Raw genomic sequence first — 19,164 nt, 5'->3', positions numbered from 1 at the left:
CCATCTGTGCAGTGAAGCGCCACCACAGCACGGACGGTTACTGTGAGGACCGCAGGCATCTGCGGTGCTAGTGGAGTCGGACACAGAGACGGCACGCAGGGCTTGGTGGCCATTTCTACACAAGGCGGCGCAGCGCCCATCCCAGGGCCACAGCGGGAGAAAATCCACTGTCGATCAAACCCTCAGAGGCGCGGTGAACATTGCTGAAGACTTCTGTAAATGCTCGAGATGGTTCCTCTTGCTATTCATGACAGTCGGGACTCTGGAGGCTGACCCGGAGCAGGGCCAACTCCGTGCCACTTGGCAGCTGGCCTGGGAGGTGTCCGGAGCCACCGGGGGGATGTGCCAGCCTGGCTCTCTGCACCTGAAGTCAAGCCACGAAGGACAGGTCTTGGGTGGGGGCCAGGGCCCGTGGCTGCCGGTGACAGAGACCCAGGGCTGAGGGCTTGAAGGCGGGGTGGAATTGGATCCACCAAGGGTCTCTGGGTGTTTCTTCCAGTCCTGGCTTCCCAGGTGACCCCAGTCAACCAAACCCAGCCCTGGCGAGCTTGATACGCAGGAGAAATTTCTGCCTAGGAAGCCAGGTTTTCAAATTCCAGACGATGTAACTAGTGGGCCATGAAATCAACCGAGGGGGTCAGGGTGATGGCTGTTGAGAAGGAGAACAGGATGGAACAGAGCCCCCCAGACGGCGAGGCCGCGCGGCACTTTGTGAAACTGTGGTTTCAGTCTCACGCGTGTGTAAGTACTCACCGTGTCCTGTCATGAAGTGTGCCTCTCACTGAACGCCACGACTCAAAGACTTCTTTGAAAACCCCTAGGGCTTCCCTGGTGGCTTAGATGGTACAGAATCTGCTGCAATGTGGGAGACCCGGGTTCCATCTCTGGGTAGGGAAGATCCCCCGGAGAAGGGCATGGCAACCCACCCCAGGATTCTTGCCCAGAGAATCCCGTGGCCAGAGGAGGCTGGAGCGGTCCAGTCTGTGGGGTCACAACGAGCTGGACACGGCTGAGCGCGCGCACACACACAGTGAGGATGTTTAAATCAAGGCTTAGAAGGCAACTGCAGAAAAGTGGCTTGAGTCAGGTTCCTGCCCCCATCAAACCCTTTTCAAAAACACATTAAAAGCACTACTGAAGTCAGTCAGAAAAAGAAAAATATCGTACATTAATGCACGCGTATGGAATCTAGAAAGATGGTGCTGATGAGCTTATCTGGAGGGCAGCAATGGAGATGCAGACGTAGAGAATGGACTTGTGGAGACAGTGCAGGAAGGAGAAACAGTGAAAGCGGAAGTCGCTCAGCCGTGTCCGTGGGGTGGGCTGGGAGATGGGAGGCTGACTCCGGAGGGACAGGACACAGGTGTCCCTGTGGCTGATTCATGCTGGAATACGGCACAGGCCAAGACAACACCGCACAGCAATCATCCTCCAATAAAAAAAGAAATAAAAAAAGCATACTATGGTCCTGAACTGGGGTGGCGGGGGTGGGGGGGAGTTCTGTACCACTAGACAATCAGCAAAACGCTATTAATGTCGATTAGATAACAGAACCATGTCAACGTTAGATGTTCCAGGGCTGATCACTGTGGGCTTGCATGAGAACAAAAGTCCTTGCTCTCACGAAGGGCAGGTGGAAGGATCAGAGGTAAAAGGCATCACGCCCGAAACTCCCCGCAGAGGCAACCACAGTAAACGCAAACACAGCTGTTTTCACAGCTCATGGTAAAGCCACGAAGCCAAGGACGAAACTGCTCCCGGTGGGAAGATCCAATGGAAGGACATACCGGGCTTCACTGTAACATTCTTGCAACTTTCCTGAAGGTTTTCCTTTTTTTGCTTTTTAAATAAAGAGAAAATGCAATGAAAAGATGACTGGGATGGCAGCGCGATTCCTCAAGCATCCCATCAGCTGGGAGCCCCTTTCACGTGCTCCTGACCCCGAACCTCAGCACCGACCCTGCGAGGGCCCCCTCCGTGCCCGGTGCAGAGCCAGGCCAGGACTCCGGGATCAGTGCTCAGCAGCTTTGCAGGGCCGTCTCCCTGCCGCCAACGCGCACGGGTGGCCAAGCAGGGCCGCAGACCCACCATCCCCAGGTGACCTGTGGACAGGGTCCTGGCGCTTCGATCTGGGATCGTGCAACCCACCTCCCCACCCCCGCGGGTCCCTGCCACCCACGGCGAGATACCGCGACCGCGGGGAGGTCAGACGCCACTTACGTTTTGGAGGCTTCTCACAAAGCGCTGTTGCTCTGGACCTGTGGCGAGGGGAGGCAGCAGAGAAGGGAAGAAGAGGTCTGGTCAGGCTGTGAGGCACGCGGGACCCCGGGGTCTGGCCCCCACATGACCACCCAGCCCGCAGCGCCGGGGACAGCAACACTGAGTCAGCTCCTTATTGAGCGTCTAATATGTCAGGCACTGCTCTAGGCCCTGGGAACCCGTCCACATCCGGGGGCACTCGGTGCTCCCACACGCACGCACACACGAGTGCACACACACACACACACCCCCCACGTGTTCAAGCACCGGCACATGCTCACACACCCCTCGCCCGGGTGCAGGGTGCCTAAAATAGTCAGGGGCGAGAAGCAGAGCTGGGAGGGGCAGTCAGGAGGGGGAAAGGCTCTTCTTGCTGTCTGAGAAGGGGTAAGCGACCCCCACCCCAGCTCGAACCCCAAAACCTGCACCCCCCTGAGCTGCCCCCCAGCTCAGCCAGGCGCCTGGGGCTGTGAGTGACTGTCTAGATGAAAAGCGTGTTAATAACACCCATCCCCTGGTTAGAGGCTAAGCTCCAGTGCACCAGGGGCGCCTGTGGAACTGGGCTGGGTCAAGTGGTCCCCGGATGTGACTGACCCTCAAAATCTTTTTTTTTTTTAAATAGACCACTTCGGTTCTTTGGGACTCGGTTTGAGAAACAAGGCAAGTGGGGGTGGATCACGTCTGCCTCTCATTTCACCAGCAGAGCTGTGCTGGAAGGCTCTCCAGGTTTCCTGGATTAAAAAAATGCAGAAAACCAGGAAGTGCTTCCTTATCAAGGAAGGCCTCACACTTGGATGAACAGCTAAATGGATTAGTGGGGGTGGTGGGGCGGGGGGAGGGGTTGTTAGAGCAGAGAGGCCTCCAGGACTGGGCACTTACTTCCTCTTTGTACCTACAGCCCTGCCCGTGGGGCCTCTTCCCCAGACTTAGAGCTGGGTTCCAGCAGTATACAGGGCCCCCTTCCCCCCAGTGCTCACAAGGGCACCCACTGTGTCCCGGGCACTGGGTGTAGGAAGGCTGAGTCAGTTGTTTATCGAGCACTGACTACATGGGAGGCACTGTTGGAGGCCCTGGGAGCACGGTAGTGAATAAGACAGCTGAGGGCCCCGCTCTCTTGGAGCCTGGAATCCCATGGTGGAGGCTGACGAGGATGCCATCGAGGCTTCCGTCTCTGGGCGGACACGTGGCTCTGTGAACTCTGGGTGGATTAGTAATGTCTGCAGTGGGTGCAGATGGTGGAAATAGCACGGCTGTTATCGGGGACCACGCCCAGGGAAGAGAGACAAAGGGCATGAGGAAGGCAGCAGGCTCGGTGCACAATCACAGCCACAACGCTCAAGGAACCAGACGCAGGGGAGGATGATCTGGTCCAAAGTGAGACCTCAGCAGGTGCATGAGGCGGCCCAGCTCAGAGAAGAGGGAAAATGGCACCGAGACCCTCTGCATCAAGCTAGTGTGCGGGCGCCTGCACCCCTTTTCTGGGTCTGTTCCCTGCATCTGTTCTCCCTGGAGCCCACCCCCCTCTCCTCTCAGCCCACGGGGTTCTGGGTGGGCTAGGCCCACCTCCTACTTCCAGGGGTGGCATGCGATCTGGACTGAGCCCATCAGAGGGCTGCCGGACAAACACATGATCAAGACGGGACGCTGAGAAGGATGGCAGGGCCTGTGCAGAAAATCCCGGGAAAAAAGGGTCAAGGCTGGGATGGCTCTGCTGGGGGTGGGTGTGGGTAACACATTGTGCAGCTGGGGGCTCCCCAGGGAGAGTGGACCCCCCCGAGGAGCGACACGGAGCACAGAAAAAAATGAGGAAGAAACGGAGCCCCCGTGACATCTCTCAGCACCTGGATCCAGCCACACCTGAAGGACGACTCCGGGCTCTTCCCTTAAAGGAGTCAGAATATGTTTGAACTGGTTTCTGCCACTTGCAGCCCTAGGACCCCAGACTCCATCTGCCTTGAATCTGCGGTGTGAGTTTATGCATGTCCCTTTCTCTCTCTGACACCCGGGCCATCAGAAAAGGGAGCCACAGAGGAAATGATGTCTGAGGTCCCCTGGCAGCCCTGGTGCTCCAGCCAGTTGCAAAGGTTAAGACTGACCCTCCCCCACCCCGGGTGCTTGGCTGGAGATGGAGAAATCAGCCCTTCTCCCGAGTGAAGCCTGGAGGGTTTGTTAAAACCCAGAGGACTGGGCACTCCCGCCAGGGTCTGAGTCAGCAGGGCTGGGGTGGAGACGCTTGGGGCAGGGTCCCAGGCTCTGCATTCTAACAGGCTCCCCTCGAAGTTCAGATTGCTCCCGCCAGGGACCACATTTCAAGGACCCAGACCCTAAATCTGTTCCACTCTTCCCAGTTGCTTGGGGCAGGTGCCCAGTGCAAAAGTGAAGGCCCAGCCAGGCAGGAGACCACAGCCCCTCAGTCCCCAAAGCAGACCCCCAGTTAAGGAAAAGCGCCCTTTCGACTGCAAGGAGAGGCCTAGCCTTTAAACGACTAACGCACCGGGTCACAGCTTTGGCCTGTCCCACTGCTGACCCTTCCAGCCAGTTCTCCACCCTGGGATTTATCTAAACAACGGGGAGGCAGAAAATGCCACCTGGTGCCTCCCTGGGCTCTGGGTAGGCCCCATGCGGGTCGGCCAGGAGCTGTGAGCACCCCATCTCCGGCCACTCCCCCCCACCAGGCCACACGCCAGCACCCCATCCCGCGCAGCCTGGCTGGCCCCTGGCTCTCCCCGACTTACATCCGACTTGGCTGCTTTGAAAAGCCTCCTGTGGCTTTTGGACCGGGGACACCGTTCAACAGAAAACGGCTTCCCCACTAACCGCCTTTCCAAGGTGGCACTGGCCCAGAGGGCCTGGCCTGGCCTGGCTCAGAGGCTCCCAGCTGCGGGACCTCGGGCAAGTTACCTGCACTCTCTGAGGCCTGGGCTTTCCATGTGCAAAGGGGAAGGAAGCTGCCTCTGGTGATTAGGGAGACGGATTCTCATAAGGCTCGGGGCCTGGCTTACAGAGCTTGCCCACCCCACCCACCCCAGACCAGAAGCCTCGCCAGCACCTGGGAGCTGGTGAGAAATGCAGATTCTCAGGCCCCACCTTCGTCCTCCTGCCAGGGAAGGGGCGTTCTGACAAGATCCCAAGTGAGGCCTCCGCCTTCCGGGTCTGAGCACTGGCACAGGGCACAGCTACCACCCCCTGTCATTGCAACATCCCAGGGCAGAGGTGACAACCCCCAGGCCTGGGGAACGGCGGGCAGGGGTCAGAGGTTATGAAAGGGTAAGCGGGGGGGTGGAGGGTAGAAAAATTCTCCGGGTTCTTCCAGCCTCCCAACGAATGACAAGCCCCTGGACGGCTCAGGAGAGGGTAAGGGACGTGAGGCTTAGCGAGTGGACCACTGGCCTTAACTTGTGGTACAGCCTAGGTAATAACAACATTCCAGGTCTCAGCTTTGGGGCTTTCAGCAGAGACTGGCTGTCTGGTCCTTTCTGCAGAAGGCTGAACCTTTTACATTTAAGGAGGCAGATCAGCCTCAGTCAGAGCAGAGGTTGGCAGGGGGGCTGCCCTGGGAATGCCTGCTACATCCAGGCCCACCCAACCCCCCACCGCCAGGGCACATGGAGCAGTGCCCAGGTTGAAGTGGGCAGGTGGGTGCGGGTGGCTGGATTTCTCCAGTTCCAGCCTTGAAACACCACCCTCAAAAGCACTAAGGGGCCCCTGAAAGGGCTGGGGGTCCCTCTACCCTTTGCCACCCCATCAGCCCTGCTGAAGGAATCCAGCAGGAAGGCTCCCACCCGCCTGGGATCCACCAGCAGCTGAACTAAACCTAGGAAGGGGTGGTGGGCTGGGCAGCCTTCAGAGTCCCAGAGGTTTGCTGGGTGAGATGGAGGGGCTCTTCAGAAAAACTGAGCTGCCAGCAGTAATAAAAACATATCCACCTTGAAAAAATACTGGCTCAATTTTATAAAACCGAGTGGACAACTTAAAATACACGGGCAGCCTGGAGTTGCCCCTCAGAGACCATTTTGCAGTGACTTGTACCCTTTTCTTCAGGCCTGGGATGCAATCTTTGCAAACAACTCACAACTTCCATCGGTGAGAAGTGGAAGCACAACAGATTCTGCTCAGTCCCCAGTGCCAGGGGCTGGAAGGGCAGGTCTTTTTTTTTTTTTTTAAGATTGGTTCTGACCTGTACTCTTCTTCCAAGAATACTGAGGGTTGATTTCCTTTAGGATTGACTGGTTTGATCTCCTTGCTGTCCAACAGACTCTCAAGACTGATGCTGAAGCTCCAATACTTTGGTCACCTGATGCGAAGAGCCGACTCGTTGGAAAAGACCCAGATGCTGGGAAAGATTGAAGGCAGGAGAAGAAGGGGACGACAGAGGATGAGATGGTTTGGATGGCATCACCCACTCAATGGACATGAATTTGAGCAAGCTCCCTGAGACAGTGAAGGACAGGGAAGCCTGGTGGGCTGTAGTCCATAGGGTTGCCAAGAGTCGGACATGACTTAGCAACGGAACAACAACATACTCTTCTACCAATGATGGAATAAAAACCAAACTTTCTTCCCCCAAGGAAGAGTTTTTCACGAAAGGCCTGTTCCACTACAGCTCTGCTCAGAGCATCTCTGAACTCTAGCCCCCAGATCAGGTGGCCCCTTGTAGAGCGAGGGCTTGGACATCCTGAAAATGGATGGGACCACAGCTGAATCCTTAAAGGAGGCCCCATAGGACCATCACCCCTGTTCTGATGATGTGTGCTCCCCAACAGAGAGAAAAAAGGGTCCTTCCCAGCTTCACTCAGCAGGCATTTCCCTCGGAAGTGACGCTTCCTTACAGGTTAGGACCAGAGAGAGGGAAGGGCTTGCTTAGGTCACACAGCAAGCCAGTGGCCAAGAGCTCCCAAACCCCGAGGCTGTGATGCCCTTTAACAAGTCCTTTAACTCTTGAGGTCAGCTCCATGAAGGCTCAAGCTGGTCTGCCCTGTCCACCTGCCCCCTGCCCGGGGCATAGGACAGGGTCTGGAACTAACATTTGTCGGAAGGATGGATGGAGGTGGGTGGATGTAATTTCCAAGCCCTGGACCCACTCAGATGGTCAGGTGGCTAGATAAAAGCCAAGACCTCACAGGTCTGGGCTCCAGGCAGAGAAGAGGTCCTCCAGGGCTCAGAGGAAGGCGAGATTAAGCCCACCTGGATGCAGATCATCTTTTGGGGGGGGGCATATGATGTGCCAGCATCATTACAGGGCTGCAAGAAGCTTTCAGGAAGCAGGTGGCCTCAAGCTGGCCCTGGGGGAGCGGGACTTAGGAGGGAAGGAAGGAAGGGCATTTCGGGCTGAGGTACGGGGTGGGCTGAGAGCCCAAGGCTGGGCCTAGGAGCAGAAACCAGCCAGATCACGCGGGGCGCTGAGATGTGGGAGCAGGTGAGAATGTACGCTGGGCAGGAGCCAGATCAGGTGAGGCCCCGAACGCCAGGCTGGGGAGTTTGGACCTGATTTCACGAAGCACTAGGGAGCCACTGCCGGCTTGGGAACCGGACAGAGACATGCTGCTGAGAGCTGACACCCGCCATTCCCCAGCTCCCTCTTTCCTGGCAGCCCCACAAACGACAGCGAAGCCCAGGAGGCATAAGGCTGGGTGAGCAGGCTGCGGTCTTGGGCTGGGATGGCATTCACCCAGAGAGCAGTCAGCAGGTGCCATCAGGTGACAGCTGTTCTGAAGATCAAGGCCTGAGTCCACCACCAGGCATGAGCGGCCCTGGGTCTCCAGGTGCCGACTGGCCGTGGGGCGGAAGCCTTCAGGACCGCCCCCTTCCTGAGCCCTGCCCCGAAGGAGCGTGACTCGGCTGAAACCTAAGGCCAGCCGCACCCTGCACCCCCAGCGGGCAGCAGCACCCTGGCGGCGTTAAGGACTTTCTGTGGGGACCCCGCTGCAGCTCTTCCATCCCGTACAGAGGGGAGAGTGGTGGGAAGGGGCAGACTCGCAGAATGTCCCCACCAGGGAGCCCGCAGAGACGTGGTCCCAACCTCCGCTCAGGGAGGGCAGGCTGAGGGCCAAACTGGTGAGGGGGGGCGGGCAGAACCACAAGTTTATGAACAAGGCCCTCTTGCTGATGGAGGCTTCCTTCAGACCTCAGTCTCCCCCTCCATTAAATGGGTGGGTGGGGTCCGCTTCACTCCCTGACCCCGAAGCCCCCACACCCCCAGCCACCTTCCCTAGTGTTCCCTGCCCTTGGCGTAACGCCCTGGGATTGTTCATTAACTCCTTCCTGATACAGATCTTCTTTCCCCAGACCGGGAGCGCCTTCAGCCCAGGAGCTGGTCTATCTGTCATCCCTCCCTCTGGCTTTTGTTCTAGGCCGGAAGCCTTGAACAGCTCAGGAAAAAAAGCACGTGCAGTGGGAGGGGGAGGGGCAGAGACTCTGGCTGTCCCTCCAGGTCCCAGCTGTGTGACGGGCAAGAGGGCTCTTTCCTGAGGGTGGACGAAGCCTTCGAGAAGATGGAGGTGAGAGCCCCAGAGTCAGGCACAGGGTTTAAATGCAGGAAGGGAGATGAGACCTGTTGGGGCTGAATGAGCATCGGTTCCGGCCCTCGGCAGCTTCTCTGCCCACTTTCAGAGTAAGTTCAAAGCCTTCGGGTGGGGGCGTTCCATTCATTGAGCTGGTGGCACTCAGGGTGAATAAGACAGGCCAGGCTCTGGTCAGTGACTCCCAAATGCAGACTAGCTGTTCAGAATGGCCAGGAGACCTGTATGTTCCGCCGAGCGTCAGCTCCGCAGTGGTCTGCTCTCTGAATAGCGAAAATGGCAGAACCAAGAACAGGATGATGCCCTTGTCGTTAACAAAACAGAGCTGCAGCCAGCTTGCCGAACAGATCCTCACGAACCCTGGGCCCAAGGGGAAATCAGAGCTGAAACAAAAACTGATCTAAAACGGAATTAAAAGGAATATATGTCCACCTCGATCTCTGAGGGGTACAGCCAAAGCTGCATGCAGAGGACAATGTATACTCTTAAAGGCCTCATTGTTATCACAGGAAGGGGCGGATGGCAAAGGCGACAGACAGAATGTCAGCCAGACACACAGACTGAAGCCTAGACTGCACTTCTTAAAAAATGACCTTTAAGAGCCACTGAGATCTACTGTTTCTGAACCTAAAAGCCACTCCTGACAGTTTCTCATAAAGTTAACAAATATCTACCCCACGCCCCAGCCGCTCCACTCTTAGAGAAATGAAAACATATGCCCACAAAGAGACTTGTACATGAGGGCTCATAAAAGCTTCAATCATAACCACCCCAGACTGGAAACAAGCCAACTGTCCATCCACAGGAGAGTGGACACAGCAAGCCGAGGGGCGTCCACCCAGCGGTCCACTCCTCAGCAATAAAAGGAACAAACCACTGGCACCCTCAGAAGCATGGATGGATCTTAAATCATAAAGTGGAAAGAAGCCACATATATGTACCATATAAATCCACCCAGTTCTAGGCCTGGCGAACCTAACGGTGACAGAAATCAGAAACTGGTTGTCTCTGGGAGTGGGAGGGCACAAGTCCACTTTCCAGGGGAGCTGCAAACGTTCTCCGTCTTGACCTGAATGGTGGCTACACAGGTGTAGGGATCTGACAAGACTCAACAAACCGTAACAGAATCTTTGCATTTCACTGAATGCAAATCATATCTCGATTTTAATATATTTTTTTAAACAGTCACGGTTGAAAACTTGGGAACATACAGATGCCTGGGCTCTATCCCCTGGGGATTTGGGTCCTGCGTGTCCAGGCCAGGAAACCTGAATGTGTACTGAGTCACTCAGGTTAGTTCTGCTGCCAGACTCCGGCTAAGGTGACCTTCCCCCCGCCCGCACGCCCCCTCCCCTTTGCTCGTGTCGGGTGATTTCTCGTCTGTAAGTCGGTTTTTAGAGACAGAAGAGCAATTTCCATCCTCTCTGCCCTCTCCCTGCCTCCCCCCAACCCCTGGCCCTCAGCCGGGGTCTCCAAACGAAGCCTCTGAGCAGGTGAAGTGGGCAGGGATGCCCTGAACCATGCCTTGTCCAGGGCGGATGCACTCCAGCTCAGGCGCCAAGGCTACCTGCCCTGGGGAGGTCAGAGGTAGTTAATGGCCTGTGTACCTGTTAAACAGCGTATCCGGGCCTTCACCCCATGTTTATGACAAGAGCTCAGGGCAAGATTCGCTGGCACGGAAAATGCTTTTATGCCCTGACGAGCAGTAGCCTGGCTACCTTTGGTCCTGGACCTCTGCCTGGTCCCCCCACTCCCCGTGAGGGTCTCCTGCCCCCTCAGGTTTACCTGGCTTCTGCACCACTGCCCCTAAACCCGGCCTGATGCTGTTTCTATCTCCGCTGCCTGTGTGCCCAGCGCTCTCTGCAGCTGGGTCCCCTGCGAGGCTTGTTCGACAAACAGGCTTGTCTATTGCCGCGCTGTGCCTTTGCGCCTGCTATGCCCCCCTGCCTGGAATGCCAGCCCGCCCTGTCCCTCTGCCAGCTCCAGCATCACCTCCTCTGAGAAGCTGGAACGTCTCCTGCCTACACCCTTGGCATCTCACATGAAGTGAGAGCAGTCACGGGCGGCGGGGCCACCAGAGGCGGTCACCCTGCCAAGCTCCCTCTCTCTGGGCTGTGAGCTCTGCGAAGGCCAATATTCGACTCCAAATCCAGGGCCCAGTGAGAACAGGCCAGAGCAAAGAAATGAGGCACGTTTGAAAAAAAAAAGAGCTCCCACTCACACTTGAAAACACCCACCCCCGCCCGCTCTGGGAATTTCCGCACACAGGGCTCCTCCCCAGAGAACCTGTAAATTCACTTTGGCCAAGATAAGTTGGCCACCACGCAGGAGCGAGATGTGACCCTGAAGACCTCACTGATGACCTTCGGCAGAGGTCGGGAGGCAGCCACAGCCGCCCGCTGACCCTGGGGTTCCAACCCTCACTGATGACCTTCGGCAGAGGTCGGGAGGCAGCCCACACGCGCCCGCTGACCCTGGGGTTCGAAGGCCAGCCTGGATCCCCACTCGGACGCCTCCCAGCTATAGCCTGGCTGCACCCCAGGGTCCTCTGTCATTTATTTTCCAGCTCTTTCCGGTATACAGGAACGTGCTGAACGACTTGAGAGTGTCTTATCATCTCGGGACCTTTGGAAAGACCTTCAGATAAAGCCTGACAGGGGCCCGGATCCCTTGACAAGCTGACAGGTGGAGCGTGAGCAAACACCACCCTCAGAGCCTACACTGCCAGCGGGGGGGAGAGAAGGGGGAATGAGTAACCAGGGGCGGAATTACGGTGCCGAGGGGGCCACACACTCACCCTCCAGCCCTGAGGACCTTTGTCCCTCGTGTTCCCCAGGTGCTGGTCCAATTTCAACTCTGTAGTGACGAAAGCTCCGCAGAGCCCAAACTCATGGCTGGCTGAGGGAACGCTTCTGAAGCCTGACCCTGGTGCTGTCCAATCGAGGCCAAATCCTCTGGGCAGCCCTCAGTTTGCCCATCTGTAAAATGGGCACCACCCACTCACTGGGGCCTTCTGACTGCACTGCTGGTGCCGGATCTCCTGAGGGTGAGATGGGCAGGACGGGGCAAGGCAGCGCGCCCGCAGCTGCGCCACAGGGCGTCCAAGGGCAGCCCCGGAGGACAAGAGCCTGAGGTTGCGCCTTGGCCCTTGCCACACACCAGTGACCCAGGACCTCGTGACACCCTCTAATCGGCAGCTCCGAAGCCGAGCCCGGCTTTACAGCTTACCACAGGCTTATTCAGCCTCATCTCCCTCAATCCCCTCAAGGACGCCGTGAGGCCGGCTTGGCGTCCTTGCTGCCTGGACTGTGAAGCTGAGGTTCAGAGTAGACAGGGGAAATCACCCAAGGTCGTCTGCCAGCTAAGACAGAGGCGCAGTCCTTGGACTTGACTCCCTGGGGACAAGCTCCTGACTCTCATTCTCCGATTACCCCTTAAGCGGTTTACTCCACCCATTTTACAGATGAGGAAACTGAGGCCCCCCAAAAAGCCTGCCCAAGGTTAACGGGGGCTGGGGGTGCTGAGCCAGGCCCAAGACCTCTAGCCAGTTCCCCACTCCTACCCTACGGGGGGTTCTCCACGAGGGCTCGCCAGCCCCTCTACGTCATTCTGATGGAATTCCTCCCCCACCGCACCCCCACAGCACACCGCTCGCCGTGTGCCCACCCCACACTCCCCGGATGCCTCCCTGGTCGAGAGGGAGGCAGGCGGTTGCTAAGCGCTCACCACCCGTTCGCTCTCATAAAAATAAACTCCTTCTGGCTGGAAGTCTCTGGATGAGATTCCCCTCCTTTCCAGCCAAGAAAAAATTAAAAAGAAATTAAAAAAAGATCTCCCCCATGACATTTATTTGAACGGCAGCAGTGCCAAGGCAGGGGCTGAATCTTCCAAGTGCAAGTGGAGCTGCTCACCACTCAACCTCAGCCCCGAGACCCTGTTTTCAAGTGTCCGGGCAGTTACTGAGCTGATTTCCCCAGGCAGGAAACGGGGGCCAGGGCTGCCTCCCAAGCCTCTGGGGCTGGTCCTGGGGGAGGCCAGGATCTGGCAGAGCCCAAGCAGTGACCAAAATAGCCCGGCCCAGCACACACCTCCCTCCGAGTGCACGGGAGGGCAGCCCACAGGTTCCCCTCCGGTCCAGGACGAAGCCTCGGCCGCCGTCAGAGGCCCCTGAGAGCCTCTCTCTGACTTCCCCCTGCTGGGAGGGGGACCAGAGCCTCCAGTGCAAAAGAGGAACCCCCAGCAGGAAGGGGGAGATCTCGAGAAGGCTGTGTCCCACTGTCCCTGCCTGATGTCCGCCTGGTTCCCGGCTGTCCCTGGGGGCCTCCATCCTGCTGCTCCAGGTTGGCACTGCCACCTGCTCGCCGCACCCGCGGAGCCGCGCCACCCTGTCACCTCCACCCGCTCGGCCCAGCCCTAGAGAACCAGCTCCGGGTGCCTGGTCTTCCAGGCACCTGGGGACGCTCCCTCAGGTACAATCGAGGACACGCGAGTGTCCGCAACGGGGAGCCAGAGACAGAAGCCCCACCTGGGGACACACACGTGCACAGCCAGGTACTCGGAGATACAGTCTCTCACACACACACACAGGTTCACACAGACGCACTCCAGGGGGCACAAGGGCACGCATCCCAAGACACGGCCACACAGGTATCACAGACACACACACCAGAACACTCACACGCACCGCCCAGTGCACAGAACAGCAGACACACACGGGGACACGCGAGCGCCCGGAGAAACACACAGACACACACGGGGACACGGAGATATCTGCAGACCCCCAGTGAGATGGAGACGCCGGAACACACACGCGCGCACCTGGCTCCTTGCTTGGGACGCCCCAGCCCTTTCGCCGGGGAGACAATAACAGCCCCGCCGGGGGACGCAGCGGACGACCCTCCGTCCCGCCCTGGATGGACCTGGGGGCCCCCCCGGGGCGGGGAGGAGGTCGGGGGCTAGGCGGGGGCTCCGCGCGCCCGGCTCCGGCTCCCTCGGTACCTGGGGCGGCCACGGCGCTGTGCTCGGCCGCGCACGCTTCCGCGCGCCGAGGGACTGCCCGCCGGCGCGATCTCTGGCCCGCGGGGTCCGCGCTTCGGGCTCCCTCTCGGCGGGGCCGGCCTCGGGGCTCGCGGTCCTCGGGGCTCGGCGCTGAGCGGCGGGCCGGGCTGCGGCCAGGACGCGGAGCTCGGCGCTGGCGGCGGCGCGGAGGAAGCAGTAATTTATAAGCGGCTTCTTCCTGACCTCGCGCGTCTGTTGTCTGAGCAGGCAGCTCTCAGCATCACCCATCCTGCTGGGTGGAAAAATACCAGCTTGGCCGGGCCGGGGGCGGGGCGCGGGGCGGGCCCGGGGCGGGCCTGGGGCGCCGGCCACGCCCCGCGGGGACACGCGCGCGCGCTCACTCGCGCACACGCGCGCAGGCACACGCCGCACACGCACGCGCTCGGGCTCGGACACAAAGAGCCCCGGGCTCGCCGAGCGCGCGCGCGGCTTCGTGCGGCGGGCGAGCGCTCGGTCCCCGCTCCCCGCCGTGCCGCGCGCCTCGCCTTTCGAGGCTCCCAGTTACCGCCTGGCGCCAAGGAGGGCGGGGGTGCGGGTGGGGGCGCCGAGCAGAGGCGTCTTCAGCCCCCTCCTCCGGTCTTCCGATGAGGAGCGGGAGAGCCCAACCCAGCGCGAGCCGCCAAGCCCGCAGCTAGCCCTCCACCTGGCTCGGCGGGTGCGGCCGGGGCTCCCGAGCGGCGGGCTCCAAACCACCCTCTGCTTCCTCCCAGGTTCTGTGAGCCTCTGGATGCCCCCCACCCCCCAGGAGAGCCCCGCCCGGCCGCTTTGCCCTCCCCACCTCCTCCCTGGGGGCCTCAGGGTGACCCTGGGACAGAGCGCCCTGGCTTCTGGGCTTTGCCCCCGCTCGGTGACCTTAGGGCCCTGCTCAGGCTCCCTCCCTTAACTCAGTTTCCTCAGCTCTCAAATGGTAGCGGGGGAAGAGGGACGGGGATACATCTTCCCTGGCTGCGAGGAAGACCCGAGGTGAAGGGTGCAGACAGCTCAGAACAGCAGCTCCCTGGCACTGAAGTGCCGAACAAGTGTCTATTTTTAAATGAAAATGGGGAATGTGCCATTCTTCTTGTCCTTATTTGCATGGGCAGGCTGCAGAGACCGCGTGCCTGGCCTGAGGGCCGCGCTTTGTGGCTCCCAGCATGCCCTCCCCTCTTGAGCCCGTCGCTGACCTCTCACCGTCTCTCAGGCTGTCTCTGCAGCTGGGCGCCTGTGTGCAGAGAACCTTTCAGACCGAGGTTGAGAGAAGAGACACCAAACGGGGCCCCGCAGAGAGCCACCCCTAACGCCAGACCTGGCCCAGCCCAAATCCAGCGCCTGGAAGCACTCTGGAGCGCCCTCCAGAAGGCAGACAGTGGGAGTGACCCTTCACTTCTCCCTGGTCTGCTCTTTGAGGCCCCTGCTGTCCATTGTGACTTTCTAGAGGCTGCCCGCCATCCCCCAGCTCCAGCCCAGCCAGCCCCTGGCCCCTGCCTTCCAGTGCCTTTCTCCAGGCCTTGCATGACCCCGTCTGCTGACCTAGGTGCCCCTTCCTCCAGGAAGCCCCCAGGGGCTGGCTATGCCTGCAGCATGGCAGCCGCCCCGGGCGGCACCCACTCTTTGCCCCCTCAGCTCTCTCCTTTGAGTTCAGAGCACTTGCACCCCTTTTACAGGTGAGGAGACCAAAGCCCGGAGGCTCGGCGGCTGAGTCCCCGCCCTGCTCCCCTCGTGAGGCTCATGGGTCTGTCCTTCAGCTAAAGGAAGGAGCAGACACCCGCAAAACCTCTCCGCAGCCCCGTGCGTCACTGCACGCAGCACGGGGCGGCAGGTCACTGTGGGAGGAGATGGCAGTGGCATTGAGGTTTGAGCTGTAAGGAGGCTTCGACTGACCCAGCGAGCGTGGGCTGAGGGGGCTACTGGCTCCGAGCTGGGCAGCGGCATGTCCGGGGCTTCGGTTTGGAAAGGGTGTTGGGACAGCTGACCTCTGGGCGGGTCACTGTAGTGCAGCCCGTGGTGGCACAGGACCATGGATGGGGCCCTTTCAACCGTCTGCTTTCTCCCTCCGGCCCCCCAGCTGCCCGAGGGACAGGACTCTGTCCTGTGTGCCTCAGTCAGGCCCTGGGCCTGGCACACAGCGTGTACTCAACAAATGTTTGTTGCATTTCTCGAAGGAACCCTTGAAGGGCTCTGAGCTACACCGCTGCCCGCAGGGCACTGTAGATGCATTTAAATACCTTAACTTGCCTGCTCCTCGAGACCACACTGTGAGGGTGGTACTAGTGATCTCCCCCATTTTACAGAAAGGAAAACTGAGCCACAGAGAAATGAAGTCACTTGCCCAGGGGGTTGGTAGTAGAGCTGGAATTCAAACCCAGGCCATCTAGTTCCAGAAGCCACACTCTCAACTGAAAGGCTTTGGGGCGGGGCAGGGGGGGGGCAGCTTTAGTGGCTGCTGGACGAAAACCCAACCCCAGAGGGCAGAAGACGGGAGAGGGTGGGGGAGGGGAGGGGAGGCGGAAAGGTGGTGGGAAGTGCTCTGACCTCCACCCAGGGTGCAGCAGAGCCACTCGGAGCCTGGAGACCCCCGGGGTCCACCCCGCAGGTTCCCCCCCACCCCCCCACTGCATTCTAGCTTGGGCCTGCGGGCCTGCTGTCTGGGCCTGAGTCAGTGATCAGAGTCCGGCCTCATTGAGCCATTGTGACAACAGGTCTCAAACTTGGGTTGGGGGTGGGTGGTCTGCACTGCTGACTTGGCCTCCACTGGACTTTAAATTATTTTGAATTAATTGCTGTGAACTAAAAGTTGCAAGAGTTTTACGAACCGGAACGTCTGCCTTCTCTGGAAAAGGTGGCAAGATGGAGTCACCTCAGGCCCTTATCTACGGTCGCCTGAGGCTCAGAGGCGTCGGCCTCCCCCTCACAGTGGGGTGTGGCTCCCCTGGGGGCAGTCCCCACCCGCCCGGTTCCCAGTGGAGGGCTGAGTGTGAGACCAGGGCGTCCGGGGCGGCTGAGGCTCCGGGATCAGGCTGTGAGCACCACGGAAGCAGACGCATTGGCAGGAGGAGGGACCTTCAAGGAAACCCAGGCAGAGGTTTCCTTCGGAAGCCCCATTCCGGCCTGAAATTCCCTGGGGACTAACATCCCATTCCAGGAACGGAAATCGACTGGGGGTAACTCACGGAAGGCCCTGGACTCCAAGGGACTGGATGAGATTATGAAAAGGCTGCTCTCCAGTGCTTCCCTCTCAGCAGCTGGCAATAATAAGGCCAAATTGATCCAGGGCTTTGAAGAAAACCCTTCATCCCTGGCCGGGGAATGGTCCATCTCATCCGTGTATCAGGCTGAGTTGTTGAGATACTGCTGGGGTCCAGTCATGCTGGGCCATCGGGCCAGTGTGAGGGTCGTGTGGCGGGCTGCCGTGCCCCTCAATCCCAGAGGAGAGGAAGAGATGCTGAGGGAGCGGCCAGGCACCCCCCCAAGCTGGTCCTTTTCTCCCGGCACAGCCGTGTCCACGTCTCTGGATGTGGACGGACAGATGGTGGCACCACGGAGGCTTCCTCAGCACCTCGCACCCTCGGGAACTGGCTTTGCGCCCGCCCGCCCTCCTCCGGCCCATCAGGTCAAGCCCCAGCTCCGTCTCCCGCAGGCTGCGGGCCCCGAGGGAATCGCGTCACACTCAGTACTTCGGCTTCCTGATCCGTGGGAGCAGGCCGGGCAGAGCCCCTGTGCCCAGTTGTCTTGAAGAGTAAGTGAAGACTTGAGCGCGCAGGGCGATGATGGCACGCAGCCCAGCCTTTGGTTAATCAGACACTCGCTGACCCTCTCCTGCCTGCATGCTCTGGGCTTCTCTACGGCCTGGCCTTCGCCGAGCAGTTCCCTGCCGTGTGCTGTTCCTTCCCCCAGAGCGCTTTGCCCTTTGCCCTCCCCACCGCCAGGATCTCAGCCAGACTGGGAGCAGCCAGAAGGAAGGCAAAGGTGCCCAGCCGTGCCTGGCGCATCGCGGGAAGCCCTTGCTGTGGGCTGCGGGTGACAGGCCTCCAGGGCACCTTTCCTTCTCTCTCTTGGTGGGAACAGCAAGTCTGCCCCGGGGAGGGGAGGGTGTTGGTGCAGCGGACAGACCTGTGAGGGAGGGAGCAGTGCGCCCCTGTGTTCGCTCACCTGGAGGCTCAGCTGTCCAGCCCCCCAGGCCAGGCCACCCTTTCCTCCCCGCTGGTGACTTCAGGCTTCCTCCCTGATCGCCCTCCTGCCCAGCCCTTCTCTGGCTGCTGTAGCCGGAGGGGTCCGGGACTCCCCTCCCCGCATGGTGGGGAGCGGGAATGCCACAGAGAATGCGGAGAACAGTTGAGCGATGTCTCAGAAGGTGAAACATCCATTTAACTGAACTGCCAGCAGTCCTGTGGCTCAGCACTGCTGGAGAGAGAGGAAAACAGAGGTCCGCACAGGACTGTACACGCGTGTGAACGGCTGCGTTACTCCCGAGAGAGCTGAAGGCCGGGGCTCGCACAGGAGGATGCGGAACGGACAACCCGGCTGGAGCACTGCTGACATTCCCCAAGCTAGGGGGGCGTCGCAGAAACACCCGGCACTGCAGACCACTGTTTAAATGGCCAGGTATGTGGTCTCTAGGTCAGTGCTGTGAAGCTGTGGTCTTGGAAATAGGAGCAGTGGGGGCCCCTGGGGTGAGGGAGCGGGTGGCCAGAAAGACCACCTTCTGGGCTGGAGGGCTGCCCTATCCCGATCTGGTGATGCCTCCCCCCACCCCCGGGGGCGTGTGTCTCTGCAGACACCCATGCTGTACACAGAGGATCTGAACTTATCCCTCAGTGCGATGAATATGCCAATAAAAATCAAAAAGAAGGGCTTCCCTGGTGGCTCGGTGGTGAAGAATCGACCCCGCTGATGCAGGAGACACCAGTTTGATCCCCAGTCCCGGAAGATTCCACGAGCAGCAGAGCCAGCGAGCCCGGGCGCCACAACTGCTGAGGGTGTGCTCTGCAGCCTGCGAGCCGTGAGCCCGCAATGGGAGACATGCGCGCTGCAGTGAGGACCCAGCCCGGCAAAAATAAATAAATAAGCAGATAACTTCACCCGCTCCCTGGGCGTGAGTTTGGGTGGACTCCAGGAGCTGGTGACGGAAGGGAGGACTGGTGCGCTGCAGTCCACAGGGTCGCAAAGAGTCGGACACAACTGAGCCACTGCTGCTGCTGCTGAGTCGCTTCAGTCGTGTCCGACTCTGTGCGACCCCATAGACGGCAGCCCACCAGGCTCCGCCGTCCCTGGGATTCTCCAGGCAAAAACACTGGAGTGGGCTGCCAGTTCCTTCTCCAATGCATGAAAGTGAAAAGTGAAAGTGAAGTCG

General features: G+C 59.5%; 1 protein-coding gene and 1 long non-coding RNA gene across 5 annotated transcripts in view; one reads left to right on the top strand and one right to left on the bottom strand.

The window, feature by feature from the left end:
• Window positions 1–14,043, bottom strand: part of SLC6A6 (solute carrier family 6 member 6) — an 82,657-nt gene extending 68,614 nt beyond the window's left edge. Inside the window, exons 1-2 of one of the 4 annotated variants that reach the window (XM_088831792.1) lie at window positions 13,776–13,982; window positions 2,221–2,258 (exon numbers count right to left, since the gene is read on the bottom strand). The gene's annotated coding sequence lies outside the window, so the exon portion shown is untranslated. Of the gene's footprint in view, window positions 1–2,220; window positions 2,259–13,775 lie in introns of all 4 variants that reach the window. The other 3 variants (XM_088831791.1, XM_088831790.1, XM_055413491.2) reach the window with 3 other exon arrangements.
• On the top strand, window positions 13,112–18,878 carry LOC148773969 (uncharacterized). The gene is made up of 4 exons (XR_016036232.1): window positions 13,112–13,246; window positions 17,309–17,550; window positions 18,195–18,416; window positions 18,589–18,878. It is a non-coding gene; the product is annotated as an uncharacterized LOC148773969 (long non-coding RNA).
• The last annotated feature ends 286 nt before the right edge of the window (window positions 18,879–19,164 follow it).

The sequence above is a fragment of the Moschus berezovskii genome, chromosome 24, assembly GCF_049115385.1.
Source record: "Moschus berezovskii isolate FMDL1 chromosome 24, NW_MosBer_1.0, whole genome shotgun sequence".
Classification (NCBI taxonomy): Eukaryota; Metazoa; Chordata; class Mammalia; order Artiodactyla; family Moschidae; genus Moschus; species Moschus berezovskii.
The sequence above is the reverse complement of the archived record's forward strand: the minus strand, read 5'-3'. Positions and strand labels throughout refer to the sequence as shown.